This window comes from Haemorhous mexicanus, chromosome 3 (assembly GCF_027477595.1).
Source record: "Haemorhous mexicanus isolate bHaeMex1 chromosome 3, bHaeMex1.pri, whole genome shotgun sequence".
NCBI classification, from domain to species: Eukaryota; Metazoa; Chordata; class Aves; order Passeriformes; family Fringillidae; genus Haemorhous; species Haemorhous mexicanus.
Window position 1 is genome coordinate 52,579,772 of NC_082343.1, and position 22,809 is coordinate 52,602,580.

The window sequence follows — 22,809 nt, forward strand, 5'->3', positions numbered from 1 at the left end:
AGTGGTGCTTGGGTGCCACCTTGGGAGGTGGTGGTGGCAGCTGGTGATCCCAGCCTCCACACAGCTGTGTGTGCAGCCCCAAAGGCACAGACCAGGCCTACAGCCTTCCCTCTGCCAGGGACAGCAGGGAAGCCTTGGCATCAGAGTTGTTCAGGAGTTCATGAAGAGCAAGTTGCCAACTGCTGTTTGAAAAACTACATGAAAGCAGTGTTTTCTTCTCATCCCAAGCTCAGCCTAGCCCAGCCTCCTTGCCAGGGGATTTCTGTGCTGTAACTTCTGTACTGGCGCTCAGGTGTTTCAGACCTCTGCCTAGACAGGCAATACTGTACACTATCATGGCTTTTAGGTGTTGCTCATCACCTGAAACAAAAAAATGAGCCCAGGCTGCAAACATCCCTGTGCAGTCGAGGACATTTCCAAGGAGGCTGACCTCGCAGCTCAGTTGCTGTCTGTGCTGGTTAAATCTTTAATCCATAGCCCAGCTCCCTCTGCACTCACAGAGCTTACCTCTGCTTTCAGAGCATAAAAGCTAGAAGTCAGCCTGTACCCCCAGAGCAGAGCATGCTGGACCTACCAACCCCATCTCTACAGCATATTTCTCTTTTACAAAATCTGACTCTATTGACCAGTACCCACCTTACCCCTTCTTTACAACTCATGCAACTCACACATCCCTGTGATTCACTGAACTTTGCACCAAGCAGACACCTCAGTGGTGAAAGAACAGGCAAAGATGGGGTGGGATGTCTGCAGCGAGGCAGCAGGAGATGGAGGCAGCTCATGGCATCCACTCTCAGCAGCCACCAGCCCCCACCCACTGAAAAAACAGAATCCATCATGATGCCCTCAGTGTCAGGAGGTTGATTTACTCTACTTGCTATTAATTGCAACTTCTGCAGAGAAGAAGGATTTCAGATCAAATGCCCCAGATCCCACTGATTTTTCTCTGCTGTTTTCTGGGCCTATTACTCATAACCCTTATGTCACATGAGGCTGGTCTCATTCTGAAGCACCCATGTAAATGAGTGCCCAGCTTGTCTCTTGTGATTTACTTGTGTGGGAACATTAAAGCTAGTGGGGCCTTTTCTTATAAATACTCTGGTATTTCCCTTATGTCCCTAGGGGATTTTGACCCTCTTGATGTTTTCTGCTCTTTGCCCAGACAACTCTTCAAGTTCATCTATTTTTCCTTCCTGTTCTGCAAGAGAGGACTTTTATTTGGAGTCTCCCTTTTTGTGACCACTTCACTTAGAAAAGAAGGCTCTTTCCTAAGACACATATCTTTGATAGCCAGAGATTTTTTTCCTTAGCAGAAAGGCAAAACTAGTAGAGAATCATAGAATTGTTAAGATCTGAAGAAATTGCCAAGATAACTGTCTCCCATTGTCAACCTAATACCACTAAACCACGTCCCCAGCTGCCACATCCACACCTTTTTTGAACACTCCCAGGGATGGGGACTCAAACATTTTCCTGGGCAGGGTGTTCCAATGCCTGATAAGCATCTCAGTGAGGAAATTTTTCCTATTACCTAATCTAAAACTCCCCTGGTGCAATTTGAGGCCATTTCTTCTTGTCCTGTCACTTTTACCAGGGAGAAGAGACTGACTCTCACCTGAATACAACCTCCTTTCATGTAGTTGCAGAGCATGATAAGGTCTCTCCCAAATCCCTTTTTCTCCAGGCTAAGCAATCCCAATATGAAACAAATGGCTTAATGACTACTTGTGTTATAATGGAATTCCTTGTAATATAGTGCAGGAAGGGATTGCTGTGCAGGCTTACTCGTTCATTTTATTTGGGGAAGGGATGCTTCAGATGAATATAAGAGGATCAGAATATTATCTGTGTTTCTGGATTTCTCAGGGATGTGACCACTCAGTTCAGAGATAACATGATACAGAGAAGAAGAAAGAACTTAGTACATTTTCGGTGTAGAGAGTACATAGAATTATCTTTTCATATTTCAGTGCTCTGCCTGGCAAGTCTTTGGCATGATCTGAAATACTAGGCCACTTAACAGGTTTGGCATCACGAAACAGCATGTACTGTGCTACACTGAAACACCTAACACTGAGCTACTGACCTGACAGCCATTTTGACAGCTGTTTTTCATCCTGATGTCCCTGCATTTGCTGTGGACTGTCCTAATCTCTACCAACTATTACTCAAAGGTGTCTGAAGTCAGTTAAACCACTCTTACCGGGGAGCTATGGCCTTTATTCTGCCAGTGGCAGGCATAGGAGAAAGGGCAGCTCAGTGATGAGGGTAAACAAAAAAATAGGCCCCCATCATGAGACCAAAGCTCTTGGGATATGCTGAGGTGCCTTTCCCACCTGAGACTGGGATATTGGACACTCAGCTCCTCTTCTGAACAGGCACAGCAGGGACTTTTGAGCAGCTATGTGAAGAGGATAGTCAACCTACCAAACAAAAATTATAAATTTACCCTTCTCATCTCTAGCTGTGTTTAGGAGGCCATGAGTAAGCAGGGATATCTGGTAGAACCAAGACCTGGCAGTCTGTGTGTCCAGGCTTTGTCTGAGAGTCTTTCTGAGACTTCGGCAGCAGGAAGGCTTCTGCAGTGTGGGACCTGGGACACAGCATCACCACAGATATCCTCAGTACCTGGAAATTTTACTGACAGAGGTGATCAAGGGGCTGAAGGATTTGAGAGGTTTCATGGAGACTTCCCTAGTGTTTAGATGTTGAATATGGGTTTTGGTTATAAATCCGTAAGAAATCATGCTGAGCATAATTTTGTGCACGTGGGATCATCATGGTGATATAATGCATGGTTTGTTCAGGTGAGAGCCACAGGGGAGCAGTGGCTGCATAATTTTATCCTGCATACTTGAGTAGGATATTATAGTGTAATACGTACATCACCAAAAGAGAAAACCACAACACAAAAAGTTATAATTTCAGATTATATTACACTGCAAAGGCCCCTTAAAATCTGGAGTTAAAAGTACATTGGAGTGCTCCATTTCTCAGGTCCCACCTCTAACACGTGGAGCAGCGAACCTGTCTCTGATGGGTGCAGATTCAATGGACTAAACTAAACTTGTTGTGCTGATCCTTTCTCCCACATCCGTGATGAATACTCTGAGCATCAACCCTGCCTGGTTCAGAAGGGTTGTTCTACCTAAATAGAAAGAAAGATGAGGAGTTTAATTGAGTTTCATTTAATTCATTTACTTGCTGCTTCATTAACTCCCTGTCATGGTTTGAGCCTGGTGCAATGCCAGTGCTTCCATGAGAATACCTCTTTTCCTGGTATCTACTGTGAGATGTGATCAGAGACAGAGCAGAGCAGGCTCCAACTTAAGACTGAAAGAAAAAAAAAACTTTATTAACCTAAAACTACAAGGAAAAACACACAGAACACAGGATGAAAACCTTCCAAATTTCCTCCTCCTCCCCCCACCAAATTTCCTAATTCCATTACCACCCTTTAGATCACTCGCTCTCAGTCCATCACCACCCTTTGGATAATCAATTCTCAATCCCTCGAGAAGAGAGGAGTACCTCTTGCACCACAGACTTCACCCAGGAAACAGTCGAAACTTCTCGTTAAAAACTAAACACCGATTGGCGTGACCACACCATCCCAAAAAACTTCATTTCCTCTCAAACCATGACACTCCCCCTTCCTTGACCATCCTTGGTTATTTTGGAGAAGAGTGCCTCTGGCTCTCAGGTGGGTTATTCATCTAGCTGTTCAATGCAGTAGGACACACACAGGTACCTCACAGCCCAGTCCTGCACCTACACAAATGTTATCACTCCTCAAGCTGCGGTGAAGCCAGCTCAATGAATCTGCCCAGGTTCCAGCAGCTGCCTGCCGCTGATGTCTGGTCAGAGCCATGGCTCTCCACCCACTGCCTCCCAGGCAGCCCAGCACCCTTGCCGAGGGCTCTTGCAGCCCTTTTCCACCAAACAGCTGCTGTAGGAAACCTGGTCAGCCCCATGTGTTTTTATCTGCATTTGTCAAGATGAATGTCAATTGGAAAAAAGCTTCTAGGTATATATACATATATCTATACTAAAATAAACCCTATTGTACCATCCATCAAAGACAAATCTAAAATAAGAGCAGGTAATTTTGCTTGGGAGTTTTATGATGATTTCTTTTTGTACTAATCTTAATTTTCGAAGAAATTCCCTCTGTCTAATACTGAAAGACAATCTACAGCATGCTATCCAGACTGCTCCCCTCCTCCAGCCTCACTAAAGTGAATGTTATGAATGCAAACTCCCCTCCCTCCCACCACCCCTCATTTCTGACAGCAATGATGCTTCTTGTTACTAGTTTGGCTGGTTTTTTCCCCACAACTTTTTTTTTTTTTTTTTTTTTAGGTTAAGCTCATACATGATGTTGGGCAGGAATTCAGATTTCCCCTGGTGAATTACCGGGGAAGGGGGATCTTAGGTTTTGTTCTCTGTTTGTGGCTCAGAGTCAAGGGATTCACATGAGCTCACAGAAATGCACATCATGAGTTAGTCCAGTTCCCAGCCAGTACCGCTTTTTTAAAAGAGCCACTACTGGGTGTCATGACAAGACAAGAAGGAGTCAAAATCCCCTTCTCATTTACAATGTAAAGCAAAGCCAGCGAGCTGGGGGTCTGCTAAGAGAAGCACAACTCCATGTGGTGCTTTGTGCTTTGAAAACAATGCTTTTCCTACTGACCTTTGTGAGATATGCTGCTGAGCACTGTGGGGCAGAATTTGGTCACGGCATGAAGTATGGCATAGCATGAGATTTTCTGCTCAGAGATCCCACATACTCACATTATTTTTGTGGGACTCATTTAATTTCCTGTTGCCTGACACTGGTGACAGAAGACTATAAACTGCAGTGATGCTAGATAAATGTCTTGCTGCAAACTCCAGTAACATTTGTATTCATGTAAAGCTGTAATAATTCAATTTGCTTCTGCAGCTTTACTCCAGGTGTTCTGTTAGGGATTTGGCCAGCTATTATAAAAAAATAGTCTGTTACTCCTTTTATATGTTCTGGACTGAAAATATGCACTCCCACTTACTCACACCTTCATGATGGGGAGGAGAATCAGAAAAAATTTTTAAATTCACAGGTTGAGATAAGAACAGTTTAATAGCTGAAACAAAGTAAAATATTACTAACAAAACCAAATAATAATAATAATAATAATAATAATAATAATAATAATAATTAAAAAAAAGAGAGAGAGGAATAAAACTTGAGAAAAATAAGTGATGCACAATACAACTGCTCACCACTGACCAATGTTCAACCAGTCCCTGAGGAATGAGATATTCTGTAGAATAAATTAGATGGAAATTTGGTCAGTAATGTTTAAAAAATAGTCTCTTACTTCCTTTTATACATTTTGGAGGAAAAGAAGCACCTTAAATTTCTGCTGTTGGTACCCTCATGCCACAAAGGCAGGCCTACCTGAGCAAGCCTTGTTGTTAAAAGTCATTGCATTTAAAAGGATGCATGTCTTGGCAGATTGCTACAGTTTAATGGGAGCTAGGTGTTTTAGCCTTTGCAACAAAAGTAGTCAAACTGATATTTCAGCATGATAGATTACAGGTTATTTATCCTGTAAGTTATTACCTGCTATGAGGAGAAATTCTTTTTGGTGGGAAGAGATGACTTTATTAGTCATTTATGTATTATTAAGGTGCAGCCAAAAAGAAAATTATTATATTGTATAGCTTTTTCACAGTCAGGGGTATGTCTAGACCAGCCTACATTTGCCTAAAAGAAAACTCATCATTTCCAGAGACTTTTTTAAAAAAAGGGAAGTTTGGGCAGTTGTACTAGAACAATAAATGATAACCCCTGGCAGAGCCCTTCTCTTTGAAGGCTGGTGCCAGATCAGGTGCTTGGAGGCAGGAAAGCCTGCTGTGCTTGCTGGCACTCCTGTGCATTTGAGTCATATCAGAAGTGTGCACCATTAAAGTTCAAAATGCATTACTCACACTAAACATGTAATTCAACCCCATCAGGCCCAACCAAACCTAAGTCTAATGAATGTCAAATTTAACATATTCATCACCAGAATTTGTTCCTCTCGCTTTTTTTTGGTGCACTCAGCAGAGAGGACCTATCAAAGCAGAATTTCTTCTCACTAGGCTTTCTTGATTTAATTAACCAACTTTCAGTTCAGATAGTTTGGTGTTGCATCAGACCTTTATTTTTGCTCATCTCCTCTGCAAAGGGGCTGCACCAGCTTTCCACTCCGAGCACCATGATGCACTGAGTCCTCCTCAAAGTGGTAAGATTTTTTTTGAGGATTGGTTTGTTTTTGCCCTTGCACACTCTAAGCTGACTTCCATCCACAGTGTTGAGTTATGTCACTGCCACATGTCTGTCCTCTGATACAAGCTCACTCTCCCCTCCCAGAAGAGAAACTTGCCATCCATCGGCTGGGATCAGGAACAGTATGATCTTTACCATGCAGAGCTTTGTTGTATTTTTCACATCTGCATATGCTAAATAGATGACAGAGCATTTCCAGTTTTAACCAGCTTCGCAAGGTACCTGTGATTGCATTTCACAGGCAATGAGGTTTCTGCTCCACTGTTTTCCTGCTATTGGTGCTGGTCTAGGTGCATCTTCATTTACTACTGCTGTTGAGCCAGTCCCAGGGCACCACGTTCCTCTGTTCCCTGAGGCTTTGGAGAGGGTGAGGGTCACAAATGCAGCTTCCTGAAAATTTCTAGCCCCTAAAGCTCCTCCTTTATGCTTGACTTCTTTGTCTTGCAGATGGATTTATCTGTAGAAATGCAGAAGTCCGGCCCTGCTCTGCAAAGTGCTGACCTTCCCAATTTCACAGTATTTATCCTTTTGAGTTAACAGCACTTTCTATTTGTAAATAACTTCAAATTAAGCTCTCAACAAAGTCCAGCAGCACACACAGCAGGTATAGGTAGGTTGTATCTCTTTTCTTCTTGTTGACAATGAAATCTCAGTCTGTAATAATAACATCTGTATAATAGCTGCCAGAGGTGTGTTTGTGCTTAATCTTTTATCAATAGGCTTTTTCTATTGCAATTCAGGGTGTAACTAAATATTTTCAGTTCCAGAGAAAGTCTAGCTAGACCACATTGTGATTTATTTTTCCCCAGCCAAAAAGCCATAAACTATTTAAAAATACTTGCTAATGCATAAAAGATTGACTAAATCTCTGTTTTAATACTGCAATTATGAAAATATCATCAACAGATAAAGTTAATCCAGAAAAGCTGCAATAAATGGAAAATAAGCACAGGACATCAGAGACATCATGAAAATGAGAAAATGATAAGTTTATAGGCATGTGGAGCCAGTAAGTGTTTAAAATCTCTTTGTTTTGAGCTGGTTGAAGCAGAGGCAAGTACACACAAGAAAAGTACAAGTGCTTTATTCCGAAATTGAATTAGAACACTAAAGATAACATCAAGGACTGTGTGGAAATCCCCTGGATGTGTTTTGTAATTTTTTTCCAGTGAATCTCTGTATATCAAGGGTAAGTGGATGACCACAGCTGGGGTAGGTTGTGTTTTGGTATTCCGCTTTTGCGGTGCAGACACGCAGGGTGGAATCCATCTCTGTTGTCTTACCCCTCCTTGACTACCAGGAGTGTCCAGGTGATTGTTGAACTGAATCTCACAACACATTCCTAAGGAGATGTTTTACCTCTTGGAGAAAGTTAGAAAATCAAAGAAATACACATTCCTGACTAATCAGTTTGATGCAGTAAATGACAGAGCCACTCCAAACTTCTGGCAACGAGTGCTTCCTGAAATCAATGAGTGTTAGGCATTTAAATGCCTTGTGTTTCTGGGTAAATAACTGCTCGCTTTTTTCATTTATATTTGTTCCAAATAAAACTAGAGAAATAGCACTTAGCTCTCCTCAGCAGTTAAGTGATTAAATTGAAAGTCAAAACATGCATTGGCATTCTGAGATGAAAGGTATGATATGTAAATAATAATAATTATTTCTATCTGCATCGAGAATGTACTCACTGCACACTAACAGTCACTCAATTTTGATATCAACTGAGTATCACTTTTTTGAGACGCTTCATTTTTCTGAAGTCACTTTGTCTTGTTTTCTTTCAGGTACTCCATGGGATACAGAGGAATCAAAATAAAGCTTGCCCAAAGGGAATATGTGAAACCACATGCATGTCTCTGCACTGGACAACACCTAAATATCAAATGAATTGCCATTCATTACCATTGCTTCATTACCATTTCCTTGGTTATTTTAACAGTGTTCTAGAAATCTATTGGAATTCTAAAAAAATTCCTGTTTCAGGGTCAACATGTTCTCAGTGTAGAAAATCAGGCAAAATGGAGATGTATCAGGACAGGGCTGTTTGGAATAAGTGTTAAAGGCAAGGCAGTTGCCAAAACAAATGTATTCTCAACATGCATTAATAATGCATTCGAGAAAATAGGGTTTTCCTCTGTAGACAATGGAATTGCATCAAAGATCTACCTGTCTCCCTTATCAGTTTATTTTCTGACAAAAAATCTGTTTGAAAATATTTTTTTCAAAAAAAATTCAAAATTTCAAAAAGGATTTTTTTTCAAACAGTGAGGAAAAGTACTGAGTCACAATTTTCTGTACACCACTTGCAGCTGGCTGGAGATCAGTGTTCAGCTTCTTTGAATCATAATACAGTTGAGATGTACCAGGGAATTTGTATCCGGCTTACATGGTGATTAATGTTATAAATTGGGGCAAATAGAGGACCCACTTGTTTACTCTGAGGTTTTCAAGGTTATCAAGGGAGATGAGAATAAACCACTGTGGCATGAACAAGGAAGTGAGGTGAGAAGTTTATCTAGCTGGCTTTTATCTGTTTCTGTATTGATTTACTGACATAATCACGGGATAAACACCCTATTTGTAGTGGAAAAATATTCATGATAAAGATAAAATTGTGATTTTAGTGAGACCTGAGAAGAATCAGTAAAAAGTTTTAGAATTACTAAATTCTAAGCACAAAAAAAAACTCTCAGCAATGAGAAATACAGGGGCAAGAAACACCTTTTCTATTATCCTACCAGGACATCCCTAAAGAGTTTTACCCTGTAAAACTGTGAGCTTATATTGTGCTATTTGTTCACTGTGTCCCCAATTCTCTTTGTTGCTCTCAGGATGTAATATCCCACTTTGTACTTTCCTGTATTAAAGTCCTTTGTTTCAGCAGGTCTGCTTTGGTAATCCAGCTATTTTACACCGTCTGACTCCTCTTCTTCATCCATACTTAGTTTTCCCATTTTTTTGGGATCTCTGGTTTGTACCAAAAATATTAAGTAATGACTTAATATTTTCTTCCTGAACAGAGATGAAAATGTAAAATGACATCAAATCTGGCGCTGATCTTTGCAGAAAATAACTAGAGAAGCCATGTGGTAAAGAGTTCTTATGGCAAATGTATTAGAAATTATGCCAGGGTATCAGTTCTCAGTTTAATGGGCATGGAGGTTTTTGCCAGCAAGAGTTGCTAGATTTTCCTGTCCAAACGTTCTGCATTACCAGTACAAATACCTCACAAAAGTCTATGTATTTGCTTTTACCAGCCAGGCTAGAAATAGACATCAGCAAAGCATTGAATCAGGTTTATTAAGAAAATTTGTTTTCTAATAATTAATGTAGACTTAACTGGCTGTTTTCCTTCTTCTTCAAGCAACTCTTGTAAGACTTGTGGGTGTAAGTTGACTTAAAGAAGAAGTGATGCTATTTACTTGTACCACATATGAACAATAATTTCCATTACATTATTATTTAAGGGAAATGTTATACACAGAACCAAGATGTTTGCTGAACATCTCTCTATTCTTAGAATTTTATTATCTCCAAAGGATAATGACTGATATTAATTGGATTATTAAAATCCTTTATTGCTTTTAGATTTCCCTCCATGTGGGCACAATTCAGATTTGGGAAGATATACAAAATGTTCCTAAAGTCATCCTTGTACTTATGTTCTGATAAAGCAGAATTCCTTTGAAAAGGTCTAATCATTTTATGCAGTCCATCGACCTTCAATTCTGAGCTGCAAGGAATTTTGACTTCTGACAAAAATTTACCTAGGGAGATCAGCTACTGTGTAAAGGCTCTCCAGTGTCATTAACGTTCAGTAGCCCCAGTGCACCTATCTAATCCACAAGAAAAATGAGCAAAGTCAAACCCTTGAAAAAGTTTCACACTAGGTAAAACTTTTTACCTACCTCTGTGGAAAATGTGTAAACCACCCTATCTCCTGGCATCTGAAGTCAGACTTCAGGGAGTTTCAATCCCTCTATGTGGGAGAGACATGTTCATGCTGTAAACAAGTCAGATGTCAAAAGAACAAATGGATGACACACAGGCTCCTGGGTTAGGGTTCAGCCGTCAAGTTTTGGCATTATGCGGCAACGCAAAAAGTTCCCTACTCCTACGTGTCTGCACCATCCACGCAACTCCCCTGCTGAGCTGCTCCAGCACAGCTGAGGGAAGGATTTTTTGGTCCCTCAGCCTGGAAAATGTGACGCTCTTTATTTTTAATTCTACACAACTGCTATATTGTACCAGTGCTAAATGAACTGCAAACACAATATGAGAAAATAGTGTGATGTTGGTTTCCTCCATCAGGTTACTGAAATTTTTCAAGAAGACAGCATTAATTAAAAACAAAAAAGATAATTAAAATATTTGTACTAAGATTTAATAGGAAGACAAATAAAAGAATCTAAAGTATATTTGCTATCAGAAGCAAAAGTGCCATATAAGTCAGAATGAAATAGTTATGGGATTAGCTCATATGCAGGAGGAAAAAAAAACCTTAAGAAGAAATAAAATATTTTTCTTTTTCTAATAAAAAGAAATAAAAAGTGAAAATTTTTCAGTAGAGCAACTAGCATCAGCCTCTATGCTATGGGGTGCTCTGTGGTGACTAGAAGTCAGCATAATCAAACCTACACTTGTCTATGCTTGCTGAGCCCTGAAGCAGGTTCCTAGGTTCCCCTTGTCCAGCACCAAGCCTCTTTGCAAGCTCAGCGCAGATTTGGGCTGTGTTCAAATGTCATGAGTGCCATCAGCAGTCCTTCCTGGCAGGATCCCAGGCATGCTGCTGCCACAGAGCAGGTGAGATATGTGGCAGCTCACCTGGACAGAGCACAGGATAGCCCGTCCCCAGAGGAGAAATGAAAAACCCTTCTTCTACGGGGGGTATTTCTTTCTCTGGGAAAGAAGCACACCCTGGCCCCACTCAGTGGTGGGCTGGTGTTGGAGCTGGTTTTGGACATAATCCGAGGGAAGTCTGTTAAGACTTTAACTCAAGAGAAACATCCTTTTGAAGTCCCCGGTCGCTCTCAGCTCCGAGGATTTTAGGTTGCAGCTTGAAGGACTAAGGATATCTCAGGAACATTTTCTGCATCAGATTCATGCCTGATAGGTCTGAAGAGGAATTTTCCCCTTTGCTGGCTCTGTCTGGGGAGAGTGAGTGGTGCTTTTACAAGGTGATGTGCAAAGAGGGGGTTTCCCACTTGTGACCACAGGAGATTACCATACTGCCTTCATAAAAAGAGTTAGTTACAACAACAGCACCTGTTGGTGCTCAGGGCAGATTGCTGGGGAGAATCTGGGTGAACCAGCCAGGGCTTCACACCAGTGTCCAGGTGCCTGGGCATTGTGGTGGTGCTGGGAGAGCACAGCACACCTCTGTGCAGCTGGCACCTGGCCACCTCACCTTTGGCAGGACTTCCAATTTTTTTGTCATCTCCATGCACTTTGTATGCCAGCAAACACCAGCACTGCCACTTTACTCTGAAGTCCCTGTGTTTGTAAGCTGAGGCATTTGCTGGCAGGGTACTTAGGCAGGTCAAAGTATCCATATCTGTCCAGCAATACCCTGAGTGATCCCTGAGTGCAAGGCCCAGAGCACTCTCCATGGGCTCAAAGCAGTATGGAAAACAGGGAAAGTCAGATCATTTAATCCTAATTTCACCCCAAGCTCAATGCAGCCTCCATCAGTTTCCTTCATACCACACAAAAGAACAGCCCAGGGTCTTTAAGGTATATGGCAAAACCTCTTGAAATCTCTTTGTCTGCTGCTTCCATTAACACAGTCTTGGCTGAATCTGCTTGGGTTTTTTTTTTCAGGTTTTGCCACATTTTCTGTGAATTTTAAAGCATATGTCTTGGAAAATCCCCAAACAAGTGTGTTTCCAGCATGGGAGGAAGGCAATGTTTTTCCTGTCCTGCCCAACCCCCAGCCATTCACTCCAATCCAAAATGTGCAGTGAAGCATGAGTTAGATCTTAGTTTCTAACCACTGGCATCACCCCAGTCAGCCACAAATAGATAGCTTTTTTGCCATTAAAGTCTGGTTAATCCATTCATCTCTTTTCTGAAAGATTCTCTGGAGAGCTGGAGGCATGAGTGTGGATGGAGACATTTTCACTGCACCAGTCCCCTGGGGCAGACCAAGGTGCAGAGCTGTTCTTAGTCTTGCTCACAGCAAATGAACCAGAGTATCTGTGCCCTAAATAATTCCATGCTTTAAAATTTCAAATTGTAAATTTGTAATTACAAATTTAAGAGGCAACATTTTGCAGATGTAATTTTTCCTGAAAAATTCTGTTCAGGGTGAAGAAAGAGAAAGCAGACTGTTTTGTTGCTTTGTTGGTTTTTGGAGTTTTTTTCAGACTGCAAAGTTATCAAAGTTAACTCTAAAGTTATCTCTGTCAAAGCAATATAAGCTTTTTCTATTTTCTAATATCATTGTACACAATGTCAAAGCCTTAAGTCCTTACCTGTCACAATACAATATGACAGAGGCTGGATAAGAGGACAAGGTATATTTGCATTGTACCTTACCTTCCTCCATAACTAACATAAGTTACTTAACCAAAGAAACCAGTAACAGGAAAATGAGGTCTTGCTTACAACACTATTTATCTTGTCACCAGAACTGAGTTTATCACGTAAAGATAATAACTTCAATTACAAAGCCATCTTCTCACTGAATAACAGTGAGAAACAGGAAAAGATAAGTCACACACCACACCCAGAAACGTCTCTTGTAGGTTTTTTTCCAGCCTTCAAACATTCACTTTAGTCCTCCTAACTTAATCAAAGACCATGTGAAACACTTAATTAAAAAATTTACCCTTAAATACTCACCCAGACTATACAAGTCTGCCTTCATGCCCATCAGCATTGCAGTGCATGGGCTCCTCTCAGCAGAAGATCTCCCTCTATCCCACCTCCTCTGCCCCTCCAGGCATGAAGCAATTGGTGGAATGATGTTCCACCAGGCCACATCACAGCTCCCCTGCTACTTTGCTTGGACTCTCTCCAGAGGAATATTGCTACAAAAGCATATTTTATTTCATTTGATCAATACCCACTTGAGTGTAATGGGGGATTACTTCACCATATGTTCCCTGCTTTTCCCCTGGGTATTAATTACGCATATTCCCCACACCTCTTCTCAGTAAGACACAGGGGAAACAAGCACCGGGTGATGGCTTATCTGCACAGATTTCACATGGTTTGTCATCACAAGATAGGGTTTAGAATATCATGCAGCCTTTTGCTAGACTGAGTGGTTTATTCTGATTTCTGTCACTTTGCTTTTTTTTGTCCAAAGTCTAGGATTTCTACAGATGGAAGTTTCAAAAACAAATTCCGCAAAATTTAGGTTTTATCTTTCCTCCTTAAAACCTCTCTACTGAAAATCTAAATTGGAAGTATAATAGTTCATGCAACCTCTTCCTTTCCCATGTGAAAGTAATTCTAGTTCCTCAGACACTTTATCTAGGTACTTTTCTATGTACCTTAGGTGGAAACACTCATACATAAGTCTCAGTTATTCTTTACAATTCAGTTCGTTATGAGTTGTTTTAGACACTTATCTCCAGCCACATCTCTCCAAGCAACGTGAAAATATTGTCATATTTTTTCAAAATGTCACAAGTACTTTCATACATTTCAAAAGTGATTGTGGCCAGAAGATGTCAGATGGGAAGCAGGCCTTTGACTGGAGCAGCACATCCTGCACACTCATCCCACGTCCTCAAATGATGCCTCAGTTCCCACTGCTCCACTGTCTTCCAGGGGCTGGTGGACCTCCAGAGCTTTGCTGTGTACATGGTCTCCATCTGCTCTGGCATCTCTGTGTCTCTGTGCCGGTGCTTTCAATGTCAGAGGCTGGGTGTGCTCGGAACGCTGAGCTGGCTCAGGCATCCGGGCAGTGTCCGTGGTCGGCACAGCTGCTGGCGTGCAGTGAGAGTTGTCACACCGGCAGCTAAAATAAGTTTCCTAGTGGGCAGATTCTCCTTCCTAGTTCCTCTTTTTTTTTTTTTTTTTTTGCCTACTCTTGCCTGTCATAGCCTTCTCCTGCCTGCTTGGCCAGCAGCTGGCCTGCCTGCCTGCTTCATTTCATCTTCCCCTCTGCAAAGGAGCCCTTTGCCCTGTGACCAGCCCCCAGCCAGCCCTGGCCCGAACACCCGGCTTTCCAGCATCACTCCTTTCCACCATCAGCACCCCACACTCCACAGCTGCTCCGGGAAGCCCACAGCACTTCACAGTGCTGCCTGTCTCTGCTACATCTCAGGGCTTCTCTCCTTCTTTAAGAAGGTGTGGCATCAAAAGGGAAGAAGCGTTTGCCTTTGTTCTAGGAGGTTATTTAAGGCTGCCTGTTGCATAATTAGGAAATGTTTCCACCAAGTGATTAGCAGCCTACCCAGCTGTGAGTATCTTTTTTTCACCATGCACTTGGGAGCACACCCAATCTTTTGCTTTGTGCTGAGCCATTTGCACTTTTCCCCTGCAGCTCTTTTCAGTGGAAAGGGCGGAAGGCATGCTCATCTTGTGGGAAGAGCCATGTGAAGTGCCCCGGAACGGCAGGCCCCAGATGAGCTGCATCCTTTCCCTTGCCCCACACGGGACAGATAGAAGGGGCTGCAGCTCAGCTGGGTAAGGCAGGGCTGGCTCTCACACCGTTCCACTGCACTGTCTGTGTTTCAGGGAACGTGATGTGAGTGCAGCACTTCACCTTGTCCCTTGCTAGCCAGATCAACCAGCACTACAGCCGCTCTGGCACAAGATGAGGTTTTATTTCTAATCAACACAAAAATAGGGAAGTTTGCTACATAACGGGCAATGAAAGAAGTAATTCCCTAGACTTCTAAGAGAAACAGTCTAGTCATCTGTAATCCTCTACAGACATTTTCTTCACCTACCTTTTCCGAGGCGTCCCCTCCCCAAAGGCACGCAGATGCCCTCTCTCCCTCCTCACTCAGACTGTGCAGCGTGCTTGCACATGTCCCATGGAGCCAGCAGCCCACATGTGTCTTTCAAGAACTGCTGTACTCTGCTTACATGGTCAAGGCTAAAAATGGCACAAGACCTTGGGAGAATTATTCCCTTAAGAACCACTTCCTGACATTTAACTATGCCTTTTTCTGTTTGTTTTGTTGGTTTGGTTTTTGGCTTGAGAATAACATAGCTACTATTTGTAAATGTTTCCTTCCTCTTCAATAACGTTCTCCACGTCTTTCCAGTGTGTGCTGAAAGCGGAGAAAAATACCTCTGGCTTCAATAGCCATCATGCATTATAAAGTTCAATAAAACATTCACATACCACAGCAGTGAGCCAGATACAGCAATGGGGCTACAGCTTGATCTAGAGCTAAAGCTAGCTAGCTGGCTAGGGGCTGGAGCTTCATGAGAAATTTAAGCCATGCTTCCATCTAAAAGCAAAAAAAGAGGGATGATGTGAATCAGGTAAAGAACCCATACATCCCTGAACACTAAATTTATGGACTGCACTGTGGTCAGCTTGAAGAAGGCAGACAGTCAGTGACAGCTTTCCCAGTGAGCAGAGTCACTTGGAAGTCCTCAGGTTCAAATCCATCACTCTGAGGGCTGGGTTACCAGCACAGCAGAGGAAGGCACATTTATCTAAGCATCCTCATTCATTGATTAAAACAGCAAAAGGAGAAGACCAGAGAGGAATCTCTTCTTACATTTCATGCAAATTTCAGTGTTGAGACTGGAAGTGACCCAAAGGGCCACTAATACTGTTACTGTCCCAAGGGGCATCACAAGCCAGGCATGATGTTGCTTGTCAACATACTTCAGTTCTTCTATAAAGAAGGCCCTAGAAAACCCCACAGCTACACTCTGCCTCTCTGCCTGCAGTTTTACAACTTGACATGCTTTTCCTTAGGAAGGTGTCACCTTCACCCTCTGACCATAAAAAAAAAAAAGAAAACCATACAGAACTGACCTGGCTTTACTTGCAGCTTGCCATCCTTAAAATCTAGCTTCAAGAAGCAAGCCAGTGCCTGGGTTAAGACCACAAGCTTTCCAAAAAAGCTTCCTCTTCACTTCAGACCTTGATTGTTGGTGGAACAATCTGATACCAAAGATAGCAAATGCTTAAAACTACAAATACAGAGCAGCCAGGGTTATTGTGTGTGGTTGAAGAAGGGGAAGTACTTGACCTCATGGCGCCCTTAGTTCCAGATGAGCAGTCCTGAGCCTTTTGAATCAGTATCTGACAGCTTGCTTTTTCATCCATGTTCATCCTTGAGGTTATGTGTCATATTTTAAACAAAATAATCATAACTTTAAATAAACATTTGCTGATGGGTATTGATGACACCTGCTAGAGGAATGCAGAAAAAGCAATACCTTGTACTTCCTGTACCCACAAGAAACACGGTACAGCTGCTGCAGCTCCTTTAACCTTAAGCCACAGAGAGAAAGAAGGAAAAGGTGAAAAAAGTATTCATTTTATGGAGAGAGGACATAAACATGGAGTTCAGTTTCCAAAGAATATAGCATTTAGAAAAATCCTTTCTAGAGGCCTGTCTGTGAATAAGATAATTTTGTGAGCTTGGGAGAATGTGTGGCAGTTCTTAAGTCTCCCACAATTTTCCTATATAACCCAGACAAGTAATTTAACCTTCGTTAAAAATTGTTGTTGTTTTCTTAAGTAAATTGTTGGTGTTTTTAAGTAGCATTCCTAGCAACACTGCTCTGCATAACATTTTCATACACCAGATCAGGTGTTTGAGATATTCTATACAAAAATATATTATATATGCACACCCCATCCCATCTCCTAGTGCTGGTGCAGCAAACAAAAATCACTCTCACCTCTTGCAGGTACAATGATTCTACAAGAGAAGGAGATAGCCAGAACCAGAACTCAGAGCTGACAAGCACTAAAGGGAGGCTCATAATCTCAACTCACTTTCTATTTGGCGTCACAATGGGCAGTTTCATCCAGGACTGACTAAACTGAGATGCAAGATTAGCTTGACAGCCTGTTAAGAAATCCATCATTTCCCCATTTTAGAAAGCTGCAATTATGTGTTTTCTCCAAATTTGCATGAGTCCTGCTCCTGTTATTAGAAACAACAGAAAGAATTTGGGACGCTTACTGGCAATTGACAGAAATGGACAAGTTAATAAATAAATCACCGCTCAGCATAAGAAAAGTCTCTAGATTATGCTTGTGTAACATTTTATTTGCATACTTTGAAATTTATTCCGATTCATATCAATGCATGACATTGATAAAGAAATGTTTGAAAGAGTTTAGCACAATTTTAATTAAGTTTTGTAAATTAATTTGTAGTTGCCAGTTTACGTGATATACCCTGGAGAAAGGGCCTTCTTTTTACTGAAAGACTAAGATGAAGGTAAAACTTTGATTAAACTACTTCAGCCTCAGATAAATCTCATTGTAAACACATTCCGCTGATGTCAGTAGTTTTATTTTGAATATTGTAGCTAATAATGTAGATTCAAATCTCACTGCTGGAGCAGAGAAAAGGTGTAGAAAAAACACTATTGTCTTCATCAGGGAATTCGTGACAAGATTTTGAAAACAATTGTCATGGTCAACAAGATACACCAATCCCTGTCTGTGGGTTAGTTACTTCAGCAGCTATTTCATAGCCTGCCTACCATTTTCCATCACTGTTTCTTCTTAATCCTGGGAGTGCTCATCAGAGTTCCCACCCAGGAACTCAGCCTTGCTGGGCAGAGAAGGTTTGTAGTCCACATTATTCTTCCAGAATACCCCAGTGATTAACCCAGTGCTATACTGACTGCTTACATTTCACTGTTTTATGTCAAGAAATAGGAACCTATTTAAAGATTTTATCAGACACAGATACAGAAGCAAAAATTTCCTATCACTGGGCATTCATCTTAATGCGTGGCCACTGGGATGCAGCACTTTTTCAGCTCAGACAGAACTGGCTTGAACTTTGGCTCCTTTCCTAAGATGAATCCACAATTTTTACATTTTAAATGTACAAGGAACTATTAAAGACTTTATATTTAAAAAAATTACTCTTTTTTCCCCAATCTACATAGAAATAAAGCAGCTATTTTACAAGTAAAAAGAAAATCCTTAAAACAAGTAATTTACTTACCTGACCAAGGATGAGACAGGTCAAGGAATCATAGATGGAAAACCTTGCCATACTGAAGTCAATGACAGATTTTCCTCTTGTCTCTCTATGAGGCCAGATTTCCACATTTTGCTTGTGAAATCAGCCTGGGTATCATAACAATTCTAAAAAAGCAGGTATTCAGAAAGAAAATAAATTAGAAAAGTAAACTGCATTCAAAGGGGTTGAAAAAAAACTGACACAACACTTCAGAATTAAAAAGAAGCAATGCTATCAAATCAATATTCACAATATCATGTCAGTTCTTCAAAAATACTATTTCACAGAAAGTGAGAAACTCATGACATAATCAGATGATCTCCTTAAAATTCTCACTTAAGACAAATAACACTGAAACTACAGATTTTTGTTACAGTGGAATTTCTGTGTGAATCTGAGCTAGAGTAATTGCAGGTCTAGATTTCTTCTGCTGAATTTTTATCACTTATATAGGGTTCTTTGGTGAAAAGTTCAATATTCAGGTTTCACAAGTTTCAAAATCTTTTGTGAAAGAAATCCTTCAGCCCCTATAAGTGAATTTTAATTTGCTTTCTCTAAAATTTTTAAACATAAGAATTTGATTTTTAAGTTGTAATAGAACCAAGGCAATTATTAATATGCAATGTTTGTTACTCTGAGTGTTATATTTCCCTTATGGGATGGATCAACATTTTCAAGTAAGGGAGAGTATCACTTCTGCACACCCTCTCAGAGGCACTGAAAAAATTCCAGATGTGCTCAGGCTGCTCCCATGGCTGTAGAAATGTTGTGAGCCCTTTCCAGTGCACCCAAGAGCAGGTTCTTCATATCTGATCATTGACAGAAGGTTCAAAACCAAGTAGACACATTAGGTATTACTTTTCCATGATTGCTGAGGGAGTAGAGACTAAGGAGGAGGCAAAAACGAGGGAGAAGCAGCAGAGGGAACATGAGGGTCAGAGAAAGTGGGAAGAGGTAGAATATTGGAGCTCCATATGGGAGCCCATGCAGCTGGCCAGCAGCCCATGGAGGATGCACACTAGAGCACGTGAATATTCCTGAAGGACTGCAGCTTGTAGAGAGTCCACATCAGAGCATATTTTTCCTGACAGCAACTACAGTTCATGAGCAAATCAGTGGAGCAGAGGAAGTGTGAGGAGGAAGGATTAGTAGAGAGAAAACACTCTGTACTGATCATATCCACCCCTGCCACTCTACACCATTTGGAGTGGGTAGAAGAGTCTGGACTGAGGGAGTTAAGTTGATTTTGGAGAAGTGGAGAGGAAGGGTGCTGTTTTAATGTTCTTCTTTTTGTTTTCACTATTTTAGTTGGTGATAAATTACGTTGATTTTCCCTTAAGAAGTCTGTTTTGCCCATTACAACATTTAGCAAGCACTGTCCTTGTCTTTATCCTGGCCCAGGATCTTTCTCATCCTATTTTCTTCTCCCTGTGTCCTACAGGAGGAGAGGAAGGAGGAGGGAATGAGCAGCTGGGTGGGTATTTGGCTGTTAGCCAAGATTAACCCACCACAGCCTTCTTTTGGCATCCAAGGACTTCTCATTTGTGGGAAGGGGCAGAGATGTACTTTTGCATTACCCTTCCTCTGCCACCCAGAAGTATGGCTGGCACAGCCACTGACAGACCAGTGCTCCATATCTGGGATTCCTAGCAGCATCTCAAACTGAGTCAGGGGTGTCTCCCCACAGTTCAGGCAGGAAATGTCATCCTTGGCCTCTGTTAGAATCAGGCTGGGTCTAGCACTAGGGGACAGCCCAGGACCTGCATGCTCAAGCTCCACGCTGTCCAAGCTGTCCTGCTCAAGCTGGTTTTGTGAAGAACTTTGTCAGCGTGGGTTGTGCTGCTTCTTTGGCCTGTCCATATTAATTTTACTATGAAAAGACTAATTGATTTTATGAAAATGATACTGCATCTTTACTATGGGTTACAGCAGAATAAGAAGGCACGTGTGGCCTTTTGTTGCTGAATACAGACATCTAGTGGCGACATCTTGCTTAGTTTTCAAAAGAGAACAGTGCTAACAGAAGAGCAAGAGAATGATGGGGCAGAAGCCAGAAAATTTCCTTCCTCGTACCTCACACAGAGTTACCCTGGAAGTCTTGTCTCTCTTGGCTACTTGGCCACCTCAACTTGTGGATACTGCGAGACTTTCTAAAAAAAAAAAAAAAAAAAAAAAAAAGCTGTAGTAATGTCGGGGCACTGAATGCCCATCCGTACCAAATGGGTAATGCCTAACAGAAATGGCAACAGTTCTATTGCTCCTTGTATTAATTCACTATTTATGTGAATACTTAGCTATAAAATCCTCATACACAAGCACTTAGCATCCTGGAGTATTTTTGATCCTTTTCTTCCACATAACAATTTCATTTCCTAAATAAAATACTTTTTACTTATTTTATTAAAAAACCATAGGTTATTTTAGCATTTACACTTTGGTTCAGAGAAATGTTGACTCAATAGTCATAAAGAAATGCATAAAAACCGAAATAAAAAAGAACACTTGTATTTAACAGCTTTATTTCATATAAATTGCTTCATACATCCTAAGCAGGCTATGTGGGAGCACTTACTTATTTAGCTAATACTCAAATAATGAAATAATAAAAAGGAACTGCAGAAGAAACTGCAGAAATGTGTGACAACAGTCAAATCATGCCTATGCACCATGCAGAGGATGGCAGCATGAGGATTGGGTGCATTTTAGCCAGACAAAAGGAACAGCAGTTGTGGTCACTTATGCCCAGCCATAGGCCCCCAGTGCTCCACTGCCTCTGTGCTGGAGGAGCTATTTAGGGGCCCCACAAAGCCGTAGCACCTCAGAGCAATGTGTGAAGGAGGAAGGACTGCCCACCCCATCTCTTAATGCTGTTCGCTTTAACCAGGGACACGCACTGCAGTCTAGATCTAAAAGTGTCAAAAATAAAATTAAACAGCATAACCTTTAGCAGCTATGTGTGTATTCTTATGCCAGTGCAGTTTGCTCTGCCTTGTGTGGTAATCTGTCTAGAGAAACAAATCAGCCTTTTAATATGGATGCATACTAATGAGCCAAATCCTTTTTTAGCAGATTATAGACACATCACCAGGACAAGCCCTTTTGGGCACATGTTATGAACATAGGAGAACATACAGACTTATACATAGGGATTTATATATATGGATTATATGGTTTTAATGTAGACATCTAGGGTTAGAGGAAGCATTCCAGTTCCCTGGTTTAACCTCCTGCATCACATCAGCCATGTTTCAGCCTTTTATTTGATTGCAAATGAGTGTGAATAATATTCCTGCAATGGGAAGTAAACAATTACAAATTGTACTGAGCTGAGAACATGGTACTGATACAGTGTGATCTTCACATCAAGATTCCCAGTGAGAAGGAAGGGTTCAAGGCCTTCCCGTAAAAAATTCTTTTTATTTTTGTGCTATTTAGTGTCACCGAGCTTTCAGGTATTATAGGGCTGGCTAGGCTCTCACCCACAGATCTCTGTGTGTGCGCTCAGCTCCTTAAAAAACCTACAGCCCAAGCGGGCTCTCCACATGGAATCAGACTAAGGCATCTTCCTCATCTTGGGGAGAGGTCACCAATCCCCGCGTCTGTCCCCATCTGGGGAAGGCCTAGCTTTAAGTCCAAGCTACTTCTGGGACCAAGTTTCGTATGAGCAGTATGCGGCAATCAGCCGGACGAGGCAGGTTCCAGGCTGTTGCCTGGCGGTGCTGATCCCTTCCTTCAGGCAGCCGAGGGCACTGAAGCCGGGATCGCCGCTCGGGAGCCCAGCGGCCGCCACGAAGGAACGTGGAGCCACCCACCCGCATCGTCCCGCGGGTGGGAGCTGCTCCTGCCCCGGCCACGGGAGCCTCTCGGCCCGGCCCTTCGTGCCCTTAGCACTGCTCAGGGAAGCGAAAAGCTCTGCCTGATCCCCTACGGCCGTGGGAAAGGCCCAGCCTCCCACCAGTTCTTCAACTGCCGACTGCCCAAAGCGGAAAAGCACCACTCCCCCTTTGTTCCGCCTCTGGCTTGTGCCGAGACCGGCCCAGCTGGCGAGGCCCGGCCCTACCGAGCCCTGCCCTGCTCCGCCCTGCTGGGCCCTGCCCCTCCCTGCCGGGCCCTGCCTCTCCCTGCCGGGCCCTGCCTCTCCCTGCCCGGCCCTGCCCCTCCCCGCCCGGCCCTGCCCCTCGCCGCCCGGCCCTGCCGGTGCCCCCGCAGCTGCTGCGCCGCCGGACACCGGCAGGGGGCGGGCGCGGGCAGCGGCGGCGCGGCGGAGGCGCGGGCGGGCAGGCCCGGTGGGAGAGGCGGGGGAGGCGCCTGTAGCCGGCAGCGGCAGCCCGGGAACCGCTTCACTCAGCGCTGAGC

General features: G+C 42.5%; 1 long non-coding RNA gene across 1 annotated transcript; it reads right to left on the minus strand.

Moving 5' to 3' along the window:
- Positions 1-6,937: 6,937 nt before the first annotated feature.
- LOC132325023 (uncharacterized) lies at positions 6,938-18,770 on the minus strand. The gene is made up of 2 exons (XR_009485817.1): positions 15,223-18,770; positions 6,938-14,250 (listed from the first exon to the last, which is right to left on the minus strand). It is a non-coding gene; the product is annotated as an uncharacterized LOC132325023 (long non-coding RNA).
- Between the last annotated feature and the right edge of the window lie 4,039 nt (positions 18,771-22,809).